General features: G+C 43.3%; 2 pseudogenes; one reads left to right on the plus strand and one right to left on the minus strand.

Annotated features, from left to right (window-relative positions):
- Window positions 1–358: 358 nt before the first annotated feature.
- Window positions 359–477, minus strand: LOC134967243 (5S ribosomal RNA; annotated as a pseudogene).
- Window positions 478–1,115: 638 nt separating this feature from the next.
- Window positions 1,116–1,234, plus strand: LOC134967998 (5S ribosomal RNA; annotated as a pseudogene).
- Window positions 1,235–18,092: the final 16,858 nt, after the last annotated feature.

Below are 18,092 nucleotides of genomic sequence, written 5' to 3' on the forward strand. Positions count from 1 at the left end.
AGTATCCTAACTGAGGCTTGGAGGAGGGTCATAGGGGGAGGAGCCAGTGCACACCAGGTAGTTCTAAAGCTTTACTTTGTGCCCAGTCTCCTGCAGAGCCGCTATTCCCCATGGTCCTTACGGAGTCCCCAGCATCCACTACGGACTATGAGAAATAGAATTATCGGTAAGTAAATTCTTATTATCTCTATCAATTTATGATTGGATATACACATGTATATTTCATATGAGAGATACAAGAGAAAACCGGCTTTTATATTACCGGACTCCTATTAGAGTGGTCAGCTGAAATGCGTATTCTGCAATGTGTAGCTTGCAAATAAGTTTTGCTGATCAATGAAAGGTATGTACCCTAATGGGACTACAGTACCCAGTATTCCCAGAAGGTCACCCTTTCTGGTACTGACCGGGCCCAGTGCTGCTTGGCTTCCAAGATCAGACGAGATCGGGCAGGTCCAGCATGGTATGACTGTAGAAAATATGGTAAATACCTCTCAGCATAGAAAATGGCTGCTACTCTTAGCAGGTTGAGGTTCCGTGATCAGGTATGTCAAGTTCTGAATGGCCTATTATTGGCCCTAAGGGAAGACCCCCGTGGTTTTAAGGGGGACCAAAATGTGCTGCCCAGACATTGTTATGCAACATCTTATGTCAATTTGTTTATATGATTGTACAGTCAGCTGCCTTTGCAGCCCTAGTGGTGTATTCTAAGGGCATTGTCATTTTGATACATGAATCATTCACATTATACTTAGCTATACTGTGGAAATTATTTAAATTAGCCACATCTCGTTACAATGAGATAGGGTGCTGCTTATGGTATTCCGCAAGACTTTCTACTATAATCCCATCACATTAATTTTTGACATACTATTACTACAATTGTCTCACCTTAATTCGTCCGAGGTGATTCTTATATGTGTTCCTCACCACAATTCCAACGTGGAGGATTTCATTAGTGAATAATCTCTCCACATTTTGGTCCCCCTTAAAACCACGGGGGTCTTCCCTTAGGGCCAATAATAGGCCATTCAGAACTTGACATACCTGATCACGGAACCTCAACCTGCTAAGAGTAGCAGCCATTTTCTATGCTGAGAGGTATTTACCTTATTTTCTACAGTCATACCATGCTGGACCTGCCCGATCTCGTCTGATCTTGGAAGCCAAGCAGCACTGGGCCCGGTCAGTACCAGAAAGGGTGACCTTCTGAGAATACTGGGTACTGTAGTCCCATTAGGGTACATACCTTTCATTGATCAGCAAAACTTATTTGCAAGCTACACATTGCAGAATACGCATTTCAGCTGACCACTCTAATAGGAGTCCGGTAATATAAAAGCCGGTTTTCTCTTGTATCTCTCATATGAAATATACATGTGTATATCCAATCATAAATTGATAGAGATAACAAGGATTTCTATTTTCGCACTGGACAAATGTCTAACAGTAATACTCGCTTAAAATACAGTGGGTGTATAGATAAACTTCCTGTCACCCACTTCTAAATAAGCGAGTGACATATCACTATATCGTCATCTATATATGCTATTTAATACTTGTTTTAACCTATTTTGCTGATTTAAGCAGCGAGATTTTTTCTCATATGGCTAATTTGTTAATTAATTAATCTTGTAGTATATAATTTTTTCGTCTGTTGAATATATTAAAAGTTAAGTTTTAATACATCATATATCACGGTTTCATAACTTCACCATCCAGTTAATTTAAAATAAAGTGTGCCCCAGAGAGACATACCAAACAGCCTTTCTTTTGCTTCTTAGCAAAACAATCCTTAACGGGTTACTAGTTAAGACTGAAGTATTAGTATGCAAAGCCGGTGACTATCGGACGAATTCAAGACACATCCCTCAAGTAATGATGCTACAGTGGCGGGTTTTCTAATTTGGTCACTCTTAAGCTTGAGTGAATGGTGGGCAGGGATAATAACATGCCCCTTATCTGATTCTCCTGTAATCTCACTGCTATGGTCTCTGCAGTTATATGTAGCTATGGGGCTTTGTGTAAGTGTGCAGTATTAATTCAGTTCACTTACAGTCCTTTCAGTCACAGGGTAGTGGGTTGGCACTCCCCCAACTCCTCCTCCTGTTAGTATGCTGGCGGGCTTCTTCAGTCTGATGCAGGTCCACCTCCACTATGCGGGACACACAGTAACCGCTTCCCTGGTTACTATGGAGTCACCTGGGGACACCTGGCACCTCCTCCGTCACTCCGATCCCTCCAGCCAACGGAAATGCTGATCGGTGACCCGCTGGTGTCAGCACTGCCTAGCTCAGCCCCTGTCCGTCCGGCCTCCTCAGCTTTCTAATGTCTCCACTGGGACCAGGAATCCCCGGCTTCCGCTCCATCTCAGCAGCCCTCCGTGGCTGCGCCGCGGTTCCTCGGCTCCCCAGCTGGGGCTGGCTCTCCCAGGGCTGCCTCTGCTACAGCGTACCTGGTCCGGGCTCCGTGACTCCAGACTACCTTCTATGCTGTCCCGGCATTCTCTGCACCTCTCCGGTATCCGGTAAGACAGTTTTTCTCCTTCTCGCGCTGCTCCTCTTATGTTCTGCCTGCGCGATCTCCTCTGCTCAGCTCGAGGGGCTTCTGGAAGACTCTCTCCAGTCCCCTCGTGCCCTGGTATCCCTAAAGTCCGGTGGTCTCCAATCATGCGGTTTCACCCCACTCAGTGCTAGCTGACTTTAAATTATCGAATTACACTATATATACTATTTATATATATTTATATATTGTATATATATCTTACACACTATTACCATAGCCCCTTTACCATCCTATAACTAGGGCGCTACACTCCCCCCCTGGTGAGTGCACGTAAAATAATAGTGGACATTACCATTCCCTCGTTTACTAACATGGGTTATACCCAAAGTAGGGCCATGACTGTACTAGGTGTGGATGCAATACCAGCGGAATTTCCATTGGGAGTACCAACTGTTCATAGGTGAGTACTTTTGGGGGCTTCCTAATCCTTTGTGGCCTTGGGGACATAGGTGGTCTCTCTGACATACTTCCTGATCCTGTCCCAGAATGATCTAGTGACTCCGAATCTCCACCTATTCCTCAACTTTCCTCATTCATCCCCAAACGATCACCCTCAGACCCCCAACTACCAGTAATGCCTGAACCTTCCGACTCAAGGGGCTCCTTTTCGGCAATTGGCTCAGGTCCTGTACCTTCCCTATTTTTATAATAATATCCGAAGGGGTACTCATCTACCCCCGTACAGTCGTCCTCTTCACTGGCAATAGGTTCGTCTGCAGCCGAAAGTTTAGCATGGTTGTCCGGGTTTCCTTGGGTACCTACAACCTCATCATTTTCCCACCGAATGTCCTGCACAATAGGTAGCAAATGTTGCCGATGGTATTTCAACGCAGGCCCTGATCCATCCGCTGGTTCCAGCAGATATACCGGGATATGCGGTAACTGTTTCATGACCATGTACGGCTCGGATCTCCACCGATTCTGTAACTTTTGTTTCTTCAGAACTCCTAAGGATTGAATGAGTACCCTATCTCCCGGCCTTAACTCTGCTCCTTCACGTGACTATCAAACAGAGCTTTGTTCCGTTCTCCCACTTTTGTAGCAGCTAGTTGCGCCACTTTGTGTGCTTCCTTTAGCTGCTGTCTAAGCCGTTTAATGTACTGTGTGTGGGATGACGTCGATGAGGTATTGATCTGTGTTCCCAAACAAACGTCAATGGGTAATCTAGCTTCCCGCCCGAACATAAGATAATAGTGACTATATCCAGTGGCTTAGTTCGTTCTTAGTACAATTGTACGTGTGAACTAATGGGGATATATGCTGTCGCCATCGATTTTCTTCCTTTTGGAGTTGAGTGTCCCCAGCATGTTCAACAAAGTCCGGTTAAAGCACTCTGGCTGAGGATCACCTTAGGGTTGGTATGGAGTGGTTCTGGTCTTTTGAATGCCGAAGCATTGACACAACTCCTTAATCACCCTACTCTCAAGTTCCCTCCCCTGCTCGGAGATGATTTGGGCGGGTAGGCCGTAATGTACAAAAACCGGTCCCACAACGTTTTGGCAACTGTCACAGATTTTGATTGGCCATTAGGTAGGCTTGGGCGTACCTTGTGAAGTTGTCAGTTACAACAAGTAGATGGCTGTCTTTCTCATCAGGACCTTCCAGAGTCAGAAAATCAATGCATATCAGCTCCAGGGGTCCGGAACTCTGTATGTTCACTAATGGGGCAGACTTGGTTGGTAAAGTTTTACGGAGGATGCAATTTCCACAGGTCTTACAGAATTTATCAATGTCGGTATTCATAAAGGGCCAGAAGAAGTGGTCAGAGACTAACCCTTGCATCTTATCATATCCTAGATGCCCATGCTTGTCATTCAGTGATTCTAGCACCATCTGCTTGTATATAGTGGGCAATATTAACTGTAACTTATGAGTTCCATCATTCTTATGAACACTCCGGTATAAAATACCCTTCCTCAGGCTCAATCTTTTTAGTTGTCGCCAACAGTTGTCAGGACAGATGGGCTCTATTGATAGTCAGTTTCAGGTTCTCTACCATCCTTAAAATGTGGAAGACATCAGGATCCTCTCGTTGTTTTTGAGCAATTTGTTCTCGGGTAATCAAGCCTAACGCCTCCAATTCTGGTCGACTCAACTTGCAATATGCTGGAGGAATGGCTGAATCCAACGCTCCAATTGTCAATATAGCTGCCGGCTCGATATACCTATTGACGCTTATCTGTTGACACAAGCCTTTTACGGCAGCTGCCGGAACTTCAATCCAGTCATCTCCTATTCTACATGGACCTACATGTGGCATTCGAGACAGAGCATCCGCATCCTGATTATTAATTCCTGGGCGATACTTGATCTTAAAGTCATAATTGGTTAACGCGGCCAGCCACCGGTGACCAGTGGCATCCAGCTTGGCGGAAGTCTGAATGTAGGTAAGAGGGTTATTATCCATTTGTACAGTGAAGTGAACGCCATACAGATAATCATGGAACTTCTCGTTGATAGCCCATTTTAGCACTAGGAATTCCAATTTATGTACCGGGTAAATCTTCTCACTTCTTGTCAGTCCCCGGCTAACGTTGGAGATGAGTCTCAGATGATGGTCCTGCAATTGGTATAACACTCCCCCCAGGCCTTCAAATTAAGCATCTACATGCACTTCATAAGGGAGCTCAGGGTGAGCGTACGCTAATACTGGTGACTGAGTTAAACTATCCTTCAACTTACAGAACGCCTCTTCACACTGCTCTGTCCACCGGATTCCAAAGGATTCCCGAGGTTTATAATAATGTTTCTCTCCTTTATCTGGATAGGTAGCACTCTTATGAACCGGTGGATACCCCTGGGTCAATTCCGCTAGGGGTTGTGCCACTTTTGAGTAGTGATGCACAAACTTCCGGTAGTAGCCACAGAACCCCAAAAATGACTTTAGATCTTTAAGGTTATCCAGTCGGGGCCAATTCTTCATGGTAGCCACCTTATCTGGGTTTGTAGCTATTTCTTGCCTACTTACGATGTGACCTAAATACTTGACAGACGCCCGGCGGAACTTACATTTCTCAATTGATAGTTTTAATCCGCTGGCCTGAAGACGATCCAATGCCTTACGTAAGCTTTCATTGTGTTCTTCAAGATTTTTTCCAAATACTATGAGATCATCGAGATATACCAAGACCTCATGGTAGCACATGTCGCTGACTGTCTTCTCCATTGTTCTCTGAAATGTTGCTGCAGCTCCTTTAATACCTTGAGGCATTTTCAGGAACTCGAAGAACCCTATGGGGCATATGAAGGCGGTCTTAGCCCTATCAGCAACACTCATAGGGATCTGGTAGTATCCACAATGCAGGTCTAGTACTGAGAACCATTAACTCTCTTGGAGACAATCGAGCACTTCATCCACCTTCGGAACGATATACTGGTCTGGCACCTTCCGACTATTCAAGGTGCGGTAATCGATACACAACCTGATTTTGCCGCTCTTCTTGCACGCTAACACAATGGGGGAGGCATAGGGACTCTCTGAATCCGCTATTACATGGTTCTCCAACAAACTGCGCAAGGGTTCTCTCACGTCTTCAAAATTGGCTGGTGCTACCCGCTGCAATCGTTCCTGGAAAGGAGTGTCATCATTCAGTTTAATGTGGTGCTCCACTCAAGTAGCAGTCCCTAAATACCAGTCACTCTGGAAAAAATGGACCCCTGGACCAATTTTCCTATACCAGCCTCTGGGCGGCTTTCTATCAGATGGCATCGATATTTCCCATCACCTTGATGTCCCGTCGTGTAGCGCTTATAGTCCTTATCCTGCTTTTCACACCATCGGATGAGATTCTTGAACATATCGGTGTTGGTGCCCACAATCGCTGGAAGCTGTCCATTATCCCCTGGAGAATCCGGGCAAACCAGGGCTATCAGTGGGACGGTTTCATTGGGAGTAATTAATCCGAGCTCAAACGTGATCTGGGTGATAATATATCCTAGGTAGGGGTACTTCTACTCGCTTAAACCCCAGACAGTAAGACCACTAAGCAGGTGGATGGGAATATCTGACAAGTGCTCACGATAGCAGGATTCAAACACAATAGATACCTGTGACCCACTATCCATTAGAATATTACAATCCTGTCCGTTAATCATCGCTTTGACCAGTGGTGCTTAGACCATAAGGCTTTCTGTAATTGTCGCTGACCACTGAGCACTCCCCATTGCTCAGATGTTTAAAATTGGGGAGCCTGTGAGGGGGTCACAGCACTCCTGTTTGGGTTTTTCAATTGTGATGGTCTTCTCCTCCCGGACTCACCGTGTTCCCCTCGCCGTGACCCATTACCTGGGCATTCGAATGATCTGTGTCCAGGCCACCCACAACTGTAACATATAATAGGGCTGCGACTTCGCCTTCCCCGGTTCAGCCCTCGTCCTGGTCCTGGGGACCAATAGGGACTGGGATCAGACTGGGTTTGAAGGGAAATGAGCTGGTGAATTTTTTTATTTTGATCTTCGATCAACTTCAATAAGCTATCAGCCATCAGAGGAGGAGTGGCGGCTGGTATTACCACTTTTACCCCATTTTTATATTCCTTTCCTGATTTTCAATCTGCACTTCCAGCTTGACTTCTTTTACCAAATCCGTCAGGCTAGGAGGAGGTCCAGTAGCCCGGGTACATCTAAGTCTCTGAGCCACAGGATTAGTGGTCAAAGCCCCCTTAAGCACCTCTTTCATCCTGCTTGCATCAACCGACTCCTTGTCAATACACCCTTTATCTACTATTTTGTACAGCAATCTGCCAATCAATATATATAGTGGGTCAGCGTCTCTCCTGGCTCTTGGTAGGTATCAAATCCCCCACATCCTCTAATGTTCCAAAAGAGACGTCTAAGGCTTCGATATAATCCTTGAGAGTAGCTGTTGACTTGCTCCGCCAGGTGGCCAGCACCACCCCCATGGCTGGCCCAGGTAGACTTTCATCTAAACGTTGTATTTTGATGTGCTCTGGGCATTGCCACTCTTCAGAATGCTGTACCGCCACCTCCTGCCAGGTGTCATAATTCTCCTCTCTTGTGGCACCGGCGTGATCCTGGAGAATATTCTTAACCGTCGATAGCCACCTTCATTATGCCATCGTTCCATCTGACTGACCATCTTATCTACTACGGCGTCAACTCCGGATCCCACATCTCCTTTCTTGTTCCCTGCGGATTCCCCTTCCACACTTGCAGTGTGAAAACACTCTCACGCAGAAGGCGCATGATCCCCCTCAGAAGTAACCTCCTCCTCCACATTATCTCTCCCTTCAGGCCATACCATTGATATATTCCGCCCTGGAACTCATTCCATAATAACCATACTTGGAATTAATGTCTGGTCCAATGGATGCCGATTACTAACAAGTATAGCATACATGTCTCCGGACTGCCCTTTCCACCGCTCGACCACCCATGGCTGATTGATACCATACAAATTTCCCAGGACTTTTACTACAGCATCATCACCGACTGCCGACAGGAGTCCTCCCAGTCCGAAACTGCACAAAGGTTCCACCCCTTTCTCCCTACACCATCAGTAGATGTCAGCAGAGGTTACTTCCGCCATGATTCCCTTGTAATACAACAGGAGATCCGGCGATCCTGTTGGGTCACTTCCCTTCGAATCTCAGCAATGCCTCCAAATGTAACCCTCCCCCACTCTCTATGACCCTGGGGGCCTGGATTACCATCAATATCTATTATGGCGTGCCTCCACCCAAGCACTACGTCTATCCTGGGCTTGCTTGGGAAAGCCTATAAAGTTAGTTATATATACACTTTACGTTATATATACACTTTACTAAGTATTACAACACATACAGTTACCACCTGTTCTTCTTCTTGGAGTTCAGCTCCTCGGTCAGGTAATCCAATAGGCTGGTAAGCATTTATTACACAATAATGCACAACAAAGTCATCAGCTTATAATTTGTTACGTATATTTTAAACAACAGCATATAATGAACTGGCAACTTGTATATTAATAGTACCCTGTCCTATACAATTTCCCGTGCATGCAATACAAAAATTACCAAGTTGTAGACCAAAAAAATATAGTTGTTAATTTATAAATGCCTGTGTATTGTAAATGTGCAAGCAGCTGCAATATTACACTATCGTTGGGGCTCTCGAAGATGACTAACAGTACACTGTACTACTGCTGAGTTGCAGGCCTCGACCCTCTTGTCGAGTGAACCTCTTTTCCATTGGGAATAGTTCTTCTCAAATGAAACTAACGCACTTAAGAAGATCCTTCATATGCAGGGGTTCGCCAGTCCTTCAGTTCCCTGTAGGGTGTATCCGAACACTGCACACTATTTAGGGTAGGTCCTATCTACCTTACGCTTTCTCGGGGGGTAGGATAGGGAAATAGTTCAGACTGTTTTCAGGCCCTCTTTTCCACAATACATATAAAAGTAAGCATTAGAACTCCTTTCGTTACTCACTAGCACTAATGTTCTTATTGGAACAGTCCTTTGCTACGTTTATTGCCACCGTGTGGTTACTCTCTAGTTCCTTCTGCAGGCTCTTTTTACTAATAGTACCGATACATATGTTGCAATTCATTCACCACCTGTCTCTGCTGCCCACTTTCACTTTTCTTTTCAGCTGCATATATTAACCTGCCTATGATCGCTGCGGTATCTCTCCGGGCAACTGTATCCTGGCACAATATTCGACTAGCCCCCTGCCTATTCTTGATGTCAGGTGTAAGTGGCTCCGACATCTCCACAGCTTACTACTGCCCAATGTGTCCTGCTATCTCCTCTTCTTATCCCCCCTAAAACATCATTTAAGGGTTACTGGTTAAGACTGAAGGCTTAGTATGCAAAGCCGGTGACTATCAGACGAATTCAAGACACATACACCATAAAAAGAGAGAAAAGGCAGCGCTACCAAATAAATATAAAATGGATTGTCTGTAAGGTGTACACCATTTAATAAGTATAAACTACACACATAATAATTTAAAACTTTAAAAAGGACTGAAAGTCACCCCAAATTTTATCTGTGCAAAATTCTGCCATTGTGGGCTGGACATTTGAAATTGCAAAGGTCAGTTCTTACTCCTATGGAGCTGACGGCTCAGTCCCATGTACCATAGATCTGACCATAACATCCGCTGGAGGATACTTCCAAATGGAAAGAATGGCAATCAAAGTCCTCACCAGAGCTGCGGTTGTCTTTATTGCTTGGGTCTGTAGTCGGCACGTGTTAGGAGAAGTCCATGAAGTTAAGTCCAGTCCAAAAAAGTACCCGTCATGCACAGTGGGTAAAATGTCCTATAAACTGGGGTATAAGAGGGCCCACCAACGCGTTTCGCTGCCAAGCTGTGCAGCTTTTTCAAGGTGATTCTTAGGCTCAACAAACAGTGTATTTATACCCTACTAATTACATGATCAATGGCACCTGACAGATCAATCCATTATTCAAAAAACAACTCAAAATCACTCAGTTTAATATAATACTTTACAATTTTAATACTCAAAAGAAGACACCTAACATTTCTCAATTAATCCTATAATCTCTGTATTTCACAGTCCCAAATCGTAAACTTTACAATCACTTCCGGGGTAATGGGGCGCGAATGCGGTCACATGACTTCCGGCTAATATCGTCACTGTCGGGCTTTGACACGCACCCTGCGGCTCACCCGTAGGAAGTTATGTGAAGTATCCTCGGCTAACCCAATACGGTCATGTGACCTCCGGCTCCTCACATCATTTCTGGGCTTTGAAACGCACTTTGCGTCTCAATGCCCCTCGATTCCTGGAAGTGTCCCAGACATGGTTCACATCAAGTTAACAATTTAGATAAAGTGATCATTTTGCTGACTTAAACTTCTGATTCAAAACAGGAACCCGAATCTATATCAATCACATTTTCATATAATGAGAACATACGGTAATAAATAAATTATATAATACATTAAATTAGTAACTGCCTTATATAGCTCATTGAGACGTGAGCAAAATGCAGTAATTTGCCATAAGTGGCGTTACATCCATACCTTGTTGCACATCCTTTACTTTGTTTATATTAAAAAAAGGCGGGGGGAATTACCCACATTACTTTACTTTTCAAAGAAAGAAATAATAAATTAAGTATATAAACCTATAACACAGATATTTCTGCCTATTCCTCATATGGACTTGGGCTATGTGAAATGCCACATAATATTCCCTAGACCTCTATAATCTACATTAATAATGGACTAATGACATAATCGGTTGTGTTCAACATTTGGCTTCACCCCGGCCAAAAACAAGAGTAATATGGAAAAGAAAAGAAGTCCCAGAAAAAAGGGGGGTGGGGGGATACCAGAGACCAAAAAAAGGGGGGGATAAATTGGATGATATTCGATGTATCTTACAATACAACATTCAACTCTACTGATTCATTTAGACCAGCGGGGTAGATGCAGTTCATCTTTAGCATCCAATATATCTCCTGTTTACACAGTTTCGTATAGCGATCTCCACCTCTGACAGTATTTGGGATATGTTCCACACCCAATATTTTCAGACACTTTGGATTTCCATTGTGAACATCATTATAATGCTTCGAAACACTATGAGTCAAAACTTTCTTTAGAATATTTCTACGATGTTCTAAGAATCAAATTTTTAGTGGTCTGATGGTCCTCCCTATATAATTCAGACCACATCCACATACTAGTAGATAAATTACATATGATGTCGTGCAATTTACAAAGCTTTTTATCTCATAGGGTATATCATCACATTTTGTCTCAACTGACAATGACTGGTCCAAAGTGTAATCACAGGTGATGCATCTGTTCTTACCACACTTAAAAAAACTTTAGTTTTTTTATTATATTGTGTAAGCCAGTTACTTCCCCTTATTATATCGTTTTTATTTTATTTGGTGACCTTCAGACAACTGGGTGCTAGAGAGTTCTTCAAAGTCTTATTTCTCCTAAAATTAAATCGAGGCTTTTCAGGGAGAATACTACACAAGATATTATCTTGTTTAAGTATGTTATAATTCTTAAGTACAATACTTTTAATCTCATAATGGCACATATTAAAAGTAGAGATAAAAGAAATGTCATTTTCTTGTCCATCATCCCTAGTTTCTTTCTTCTTAGATACTAACAATGTCTTTCTATCCAGGGCTCTTACATCTTGTATAGCTTTCTGCACTAGTTGTTCTGGGTATTCTCTTATACGGAAAGATTCGGCCATATCTTTGGCCTGTCTATCATAAGATGTTAAGTTGGAACAGTTGCGTCGCAATCTAAGCAATTGTCCCTTAGGTATACTACTTTTCTTCCAGGGCAAAAAATGGGCACTTTTATAATGGAGATAGGCATTGGTGCCCACTTCCTTGATGTAATTACATGTTGTAATTCTGTTGTTCTCAATTGTCTAAGTGATATCCAGAAATTTAATAGTAGAAGGGTGATAAGAATAAGTAAAAGAAAGATTGGAGGAATTCTGATTCAAGAAAGAGACAAAAGAGTGAGCAGATTCGTGATCCCCATTCCAAATAATAAAAAGATCATCAATATAACGGCCATAGAGGACCAGGTACACGCCGAATCCGCCCCCCCCACACGAGCTGGTCCTCAACCTCGCCCATGTAGAGGTTGGCATAGCTTGGTGCGAACCCGGTCCCCATGGCCGTTCCCATCACCTGTAGATAAAATGTGTCAAGGAAAAGGAAATAATTGTGTTTTAGAATAAAATTAATAGAATCAAGAATAAAATGTCGATGTCTCTCAGCAAGGTCACCATCCTTATTAAGTCGTGTGGCTATTGTCCATAAACCTAACTCGTGAGGTATATTTGTGTACAGACGCTGTACATCAAGAGTCAGGAAGGCGTATGATTCCTTCCATTCAATTGGATTAATCAGATTTAAAAAGTGTGGTATCTTTGATGTGTGACCTTTACTGAGAGACTCGAGACTGCAGAAAAGAATCAACATAAAAAGATAAATTGGAATTCAAAGAACCTACACCAGAAATAATAAGACGGCCCGGTGGTGCTGTGAGGGATTTATGGATTTTTGGAAGATGATAATATACCGGTATTGTTGGGTAAGGACAATAAAGAAATTGTAATTCGTCTTATCATCAAAGGCCTGAGATAAAAGAACCTGAAGTTCAACCAAATACTTTTGAGTAGGATCTTTGCTCAATGTAGTGTAGAATTCCTTATTTTTAATTGCCTTTCGGCTTCCTGTATATAGTCTGTTTTATTTTGTATTATGAGTCTTCCCCCCTTTATCTGCCGCTTTTACGACAATTGAATTATCTTTCATACGTTTCTGTAGAGCCTTCTCCTCCCACTTTGATAGATTTGACTTCTTTTTTGAAATTTTAGTATTATCTATACATAATTTTTTGAAGTCGTCTAATGTGGTCTTCTAAAAGCTTTCAATGTTTGGTCCCTTGGATTTAATAGGAAAAAAGTTAGACTTATTTTTCAAGCCCTTATTAGTTTCAAATATTGGTTTAGTTTTAAATGTATCCTCCACTTCACTTTCACCCAAAAGATCAGGCAGCGCTTCTAACGCAGCTGTATCTCCACTAACAAAATGGGGAAAGCTCTTTTCTTTTTTAAGGTTTGTTTAGCAAAATGTTTTTTTCTACATAGAGTTCTGATAAATCTATTTAATTCTACGAATAAATCGAAGATATTTGGAGGGGTTAATGGACAGAATTTGAATCCCTTTGCTAATAATTGAAGTTCATTATCAGACAGTTTCTTAGAGGACAAATTATATATATTTTTAATTTGACCAGCTAATTTTGATATTTTTAATTTCTTAGCTCTCTTCTTATTACCGCCCCTACTTCCTCTAGGCTTGAATTCCTTCTTCGTTTTGGTGGCTCTCTTTGCCACTCTCTGTCCCTGTCCTGGAGCTGTCTTTTTTGCTGATCTAAAAAAGACTCTGATGTGGGGCCATTATTCTCAGCCCTAAATTTAGGTTTCGCCCCTAAGTCTGAACCACTCACTCGAGTGTTTTCCTCATTACTCCTATTAGTCATTATTGTATGGTCGTCTCTGGGACCACTAGAATACGATGGATCAACATATCTCCCTTTATTCATTTGATAATTTCTAGGGCTGTTCATCTGTCTTATGGCTACCCAATTCTTCTGTCTATCTGTGTTATATTGTTTAATATTCTCATTAGTCCATAGATTAGTTTGCTTCTTAAAAGTCCTCACACACCCTATTCTATAGTCTTCTACATCTCGTTTAAATTTCCGACATTTATTATCAAAAAGTAAGTTCTCAAATTTAGTGATTCTTTCTGTTACAGTTAAGTCCCTTTCTTTAAATTCTTTCTCATGACTGAATGGTTTTAATCTAGTCTTTAGTGATTCAATTTCCCCCTCAATCCTCTTTACCTGGGTTGACCTAATATCAATCAACAATTCCATCAGTGCTAGAGAACACTTATCCAACAACGAATCCCATTTTGCCTGAAAGGCTTCATTGTCCTGAAATATGGAGGGTTTAAAAAGTCTTAGACCCCTAGGTATCATTTTTTTGTCTAAATACTTTTGTAAATTGACACTGTCCAACCAGTGTCTGGTCTCGGACTTTAATAAATCCTCCAATTTCTGAAAATCATCTCTTAATTTAAATTCAGGTTTTTACAGTCTATCCTCTGGGGATACTTCCCATTTAGAAAAATAGTGCTGTCTTCTACTGAGTCTTTCACTAAAATTAGTGAAACAGCCCATGCTGCCCAACCAAAGACTATGTGTAATAGCAAAACAGAAATAACCGACAAGTTGGAGGTCAGGCGCTCACACAGGACTGGTTCACCAATCAGCAGCTGCCGTAAAATAGGATAGTCACACCTATAAATAAACATACACCTTAAAAAGAGAGAAAAGGCAGTGCTACAAAATAAATATAAAATGGATTGTCTGTAAGGAGTACACAATTTAATAAGTATAAACTACACACATAATAATTTAAAACTTTAAAAAGGACTGAAAATCACCCCAAATTTTATCTGTGCAAAATTCTGCCAATGTGGGCTGGACCACTTGAAATTGCAAAGGACAGTTCTTACTCCTATGGAGCTGACGGCTCAGTCCCATGTACCAAAGATCTGACCATAACATCTGCTGAAGGATACTCCCGGGGCTACCTCTGCTACAGCGTACCTGGTCCAGGTGACTCCGGACTACCATCTATGCCATCCCGGAGTCCGGTAAGACGGTTTTTCTCCTTCTCGCGCTGCTCCTCTTATGTTCTGCCTGTGCGATCACCTCTGCTCAGCTTGAGGGGCTTCTGGAAGACTCTCTCCAGTCCCCTCGTGCCCTTGTATCCCTAAAGTCCGATGGTCCCCAATCATTTGGTTTCACCCCACTCAGTGCTAGCTGACTTTAAATTATCGAATAACGCTATAGTATATACTATTTATATATTTACATATTGTATATATATATATATATATTACACTTTATTACCATAGCCCCTTTACCATCCTATAACTAGGCGCTACATAAGTAAGAAAAAGAAAGGCACACGAGGAAAGAAGTCCCTGCTCTTGCAAGCTTACAATCTAAAAGGTGAGGGGCTAACAGACCGGGGTGAGACATAAGGGGTAGACAGTGAGCATAGACAAGAGGGTTAGGAGGAGAGTTGGCTGCCTAGAGCCTACCAGCACCTTAGCTCCACCACTTATTGTACAAGAGCCACCATGGGCTTCATTTACAACCTTACTGGCTACAATTACAGACCAGTGGTACCCCCTATGGGTATACCCCAGCCAGTACAGCCCACATTAGCTCCACAGGGAACTGGCCTACATCCAGTACAGCCTACTTTGGATCCCCCTATAACTGTTCCACAGCAACTGCAGCCTCCAATGGCTCCCTCTATGGGTTTTCACCAGCCATTACAACCTGTTTACCAGGCCATAGCAGCCCCACCCATCCACCACCTGGTGGTTGGATTCATTCTATACAGCAGTTCAGAGTCTGGCTGCTTCATCTGCTGCTCTTCAAAGCATAACACACTGCCTGCACCTACTAATGCTAACCGTACTATACATTCCTCACAATCCACACCACACTCGGATTCTGAGGAATCCGACATGACTTGCTGACATGGCTAAGGTTTCTGATGCGGAACCTCCCTCGGGGGATGAGAGGGTCCCATCCAAATTTAATGTGGCAGCATTAATCAGAGCGGTCAAATTCTCTCTTCAGAAGATACTGAGCCGGTCACTACTTCTAAAGACCTGCTACGCAAGCCGCAAAAAGTAATCCTAGCTGAGTTCCCACACTCTGACCACTTCACAGAAGTTAAAACTGAAGTGTGAAAGACTCCTACTAAAAAATTCACGGTACGCAAAAGGCTCAGCTCCTTTTACCCGTTACCCACAGAGGATTGTGAAAAGTGGGGGAAGCCGATTGTGGATACTCATGTGACACACGTTCTCAAAAGGTTCATCCTTCCTATCCCAACTGCGTCCTCACTTAAAGAACTGCCAGATAGACAACTGGATGTGTGTCTGAAGTCAGAGTACTCATTACTGCCAGGCCAGCTAAGGACACTGAAACATGGTCCGATGACCTGGAATGCAGTTTCACATCTGATCTGTCCATGGCGCAATTATCAATTATTGCTAACATCAGACATGCAGCATATTATATTAGCAAAGCTGCTCTTGATATTGAATTGTTATCCTCTAAGACTTCAGCTGTGTCCATTGCATTGTGCCACATTGTGTGGCTTCGCTCTTGGAAGGCAGATACGGACGCCAAGAAATCCCTGGAAGCCCTCCCATACACGGGCAAGTTCCTCTATGGTCCAGAACTGGACAAGATTGCCAAGAAACTAACTAGATCTAAGATGGCTCATTTTGCCTTCAGCTTCCTCAGGAAGACCTCAGACTTTGTCCTTTTGAACTTTTACACTGCTCAAAAAAATAAAGGGAACACTAAAATAACACATCCTAGATCTGAATGAATGAAATATTCTTATTAAATACTTTGTTCTTTACATAGTTGAATGTGCTGACAACAAAATCACACACAAATTATCAATGGAAATTTATTAACCCATGGAGGTCTGGATTTGGGGTCACCCTCAAAATTAAAGTGGAAAAATACACTACAGGCTGATCCAACTTTGATGTAATGTCCTTAAAACAAGTCAAAATGAGGCTCAGTAGTGTCTGTGGCCTCCACGTGCCTGAATAACCTCCCTACAATGCCTGGGCATGCTCCCGATGAGGTGGCGGATGATCTCCTGAGAGATCTCCTCCCAGACCTGGACTAAAGCATCCGCCAACTCCTGGACAGTCTGTGGTGCAACGTAGCATTGGTGGATGGAGCGAGACATGATGTCCCAGATGTGCTCAATTGGATTCAGGTCTGGGGAACGGGCGGGCCAGTCCATAGCATCAATGCCTTCATCTTGCAGGAACTGCTGACACAATGCAGCCACATGAGGTCTAGCATTGTCTTGCATTAGGAGGAACCCAGGGCCAACCGCACCAGCATATGGTCTCGCAAGGGGTCTGAGGATCACATCTTGGTACCTAATGGCAGTCAGGCTACCTCTGGCGAGCACATGGAGGGCTGTGCGGCCCCCCAAAGAAATGCCTCCCCACACCATTACTGACCTGCCAAACCGGTCATGCTGGAGGATGTTGCAGGCAGCAGAATGTTCTCCTTGGCGTCTCCAGACTCTGTCACGTCTGTCACATGTGCTCAGTGAGAACCTGCTTTCATCTGTGAAGAGCACAGGGTGCCAGTGGCGAATTTGCCAATCTTGGTGTTCTCTGGCAAATGCCAAATATCCTGCACGGTCCTGTAAGCACAACCCCCACCTGTGGACGTCGGGCCCTCATACCACCCTCATGGAGTCTGTTTCTGATCGTTTGAGTAGACTTATGCATATTTGTGGCTTGCTGGAGGTCATTTTGCAGGGCTCTGGCAGTGCTCCTCCTGTTCCTCCTTTCACAAAGGCGGAGGTAGCGGTCCTGCTGCTGGGTTGTTGCCCTCCTATGGCCTCTTCCACGTCTCCTGATGTACTGGCCTGTCTCCTGGTAGCGCCTCCATGCTCTGGACACCACGCTGACAGACACAGCAAACCTTCTTGCCACAGTTCGCATTGATGTGCCATCCTGGATGAGCTGCACTACCTGAGCCACTTGTGTGGCTTGTAGGGAGGTCATGCAGGCACGTGGAGGCCACACACACTACTGAGCCTCATTTTGACTTGTTTTAAGGACATTACATCAAAGTTGGATCAGCATGTAGTGTGTTTTTCCACTTTAATTTTGAGGGTGACTCCAAATCCAGACCTCCATGAATTAATAAATTTAATTTCCATTGATAATTTTTGTTGTCAGCACATTCAACTATGTAAAGAACAAAGTATTTAATAAGAATATTTCATTCATTCATTCAGATCTAGGATGTGTTATTTTAGTGTTCCCTTTATTTTTTTGAGCAGTGTAGTTCACAAGACAAACCCAAGAGTCAGTCCTTTTACATGGTCAGATCACACAGGCAAGGCTTCCAAACCTAGGGCCAA

Source organism: Pseudophryne corroboree, chromosome 10 (genome assembly GCF_028390025.1).
Source record: "Pseudophryne corroboree isolate aPseCor3 chromosome 10, aPseCor3.hap2, whole genome shotgun sequence".
Taxonomy (NCBI): domain Eukaryota; kingdom Metazoa; phylum Chordata; class Amphibia; order Anura; family Myobatrachidae; genus Pseudophryne; species Pseudophryne corroboree.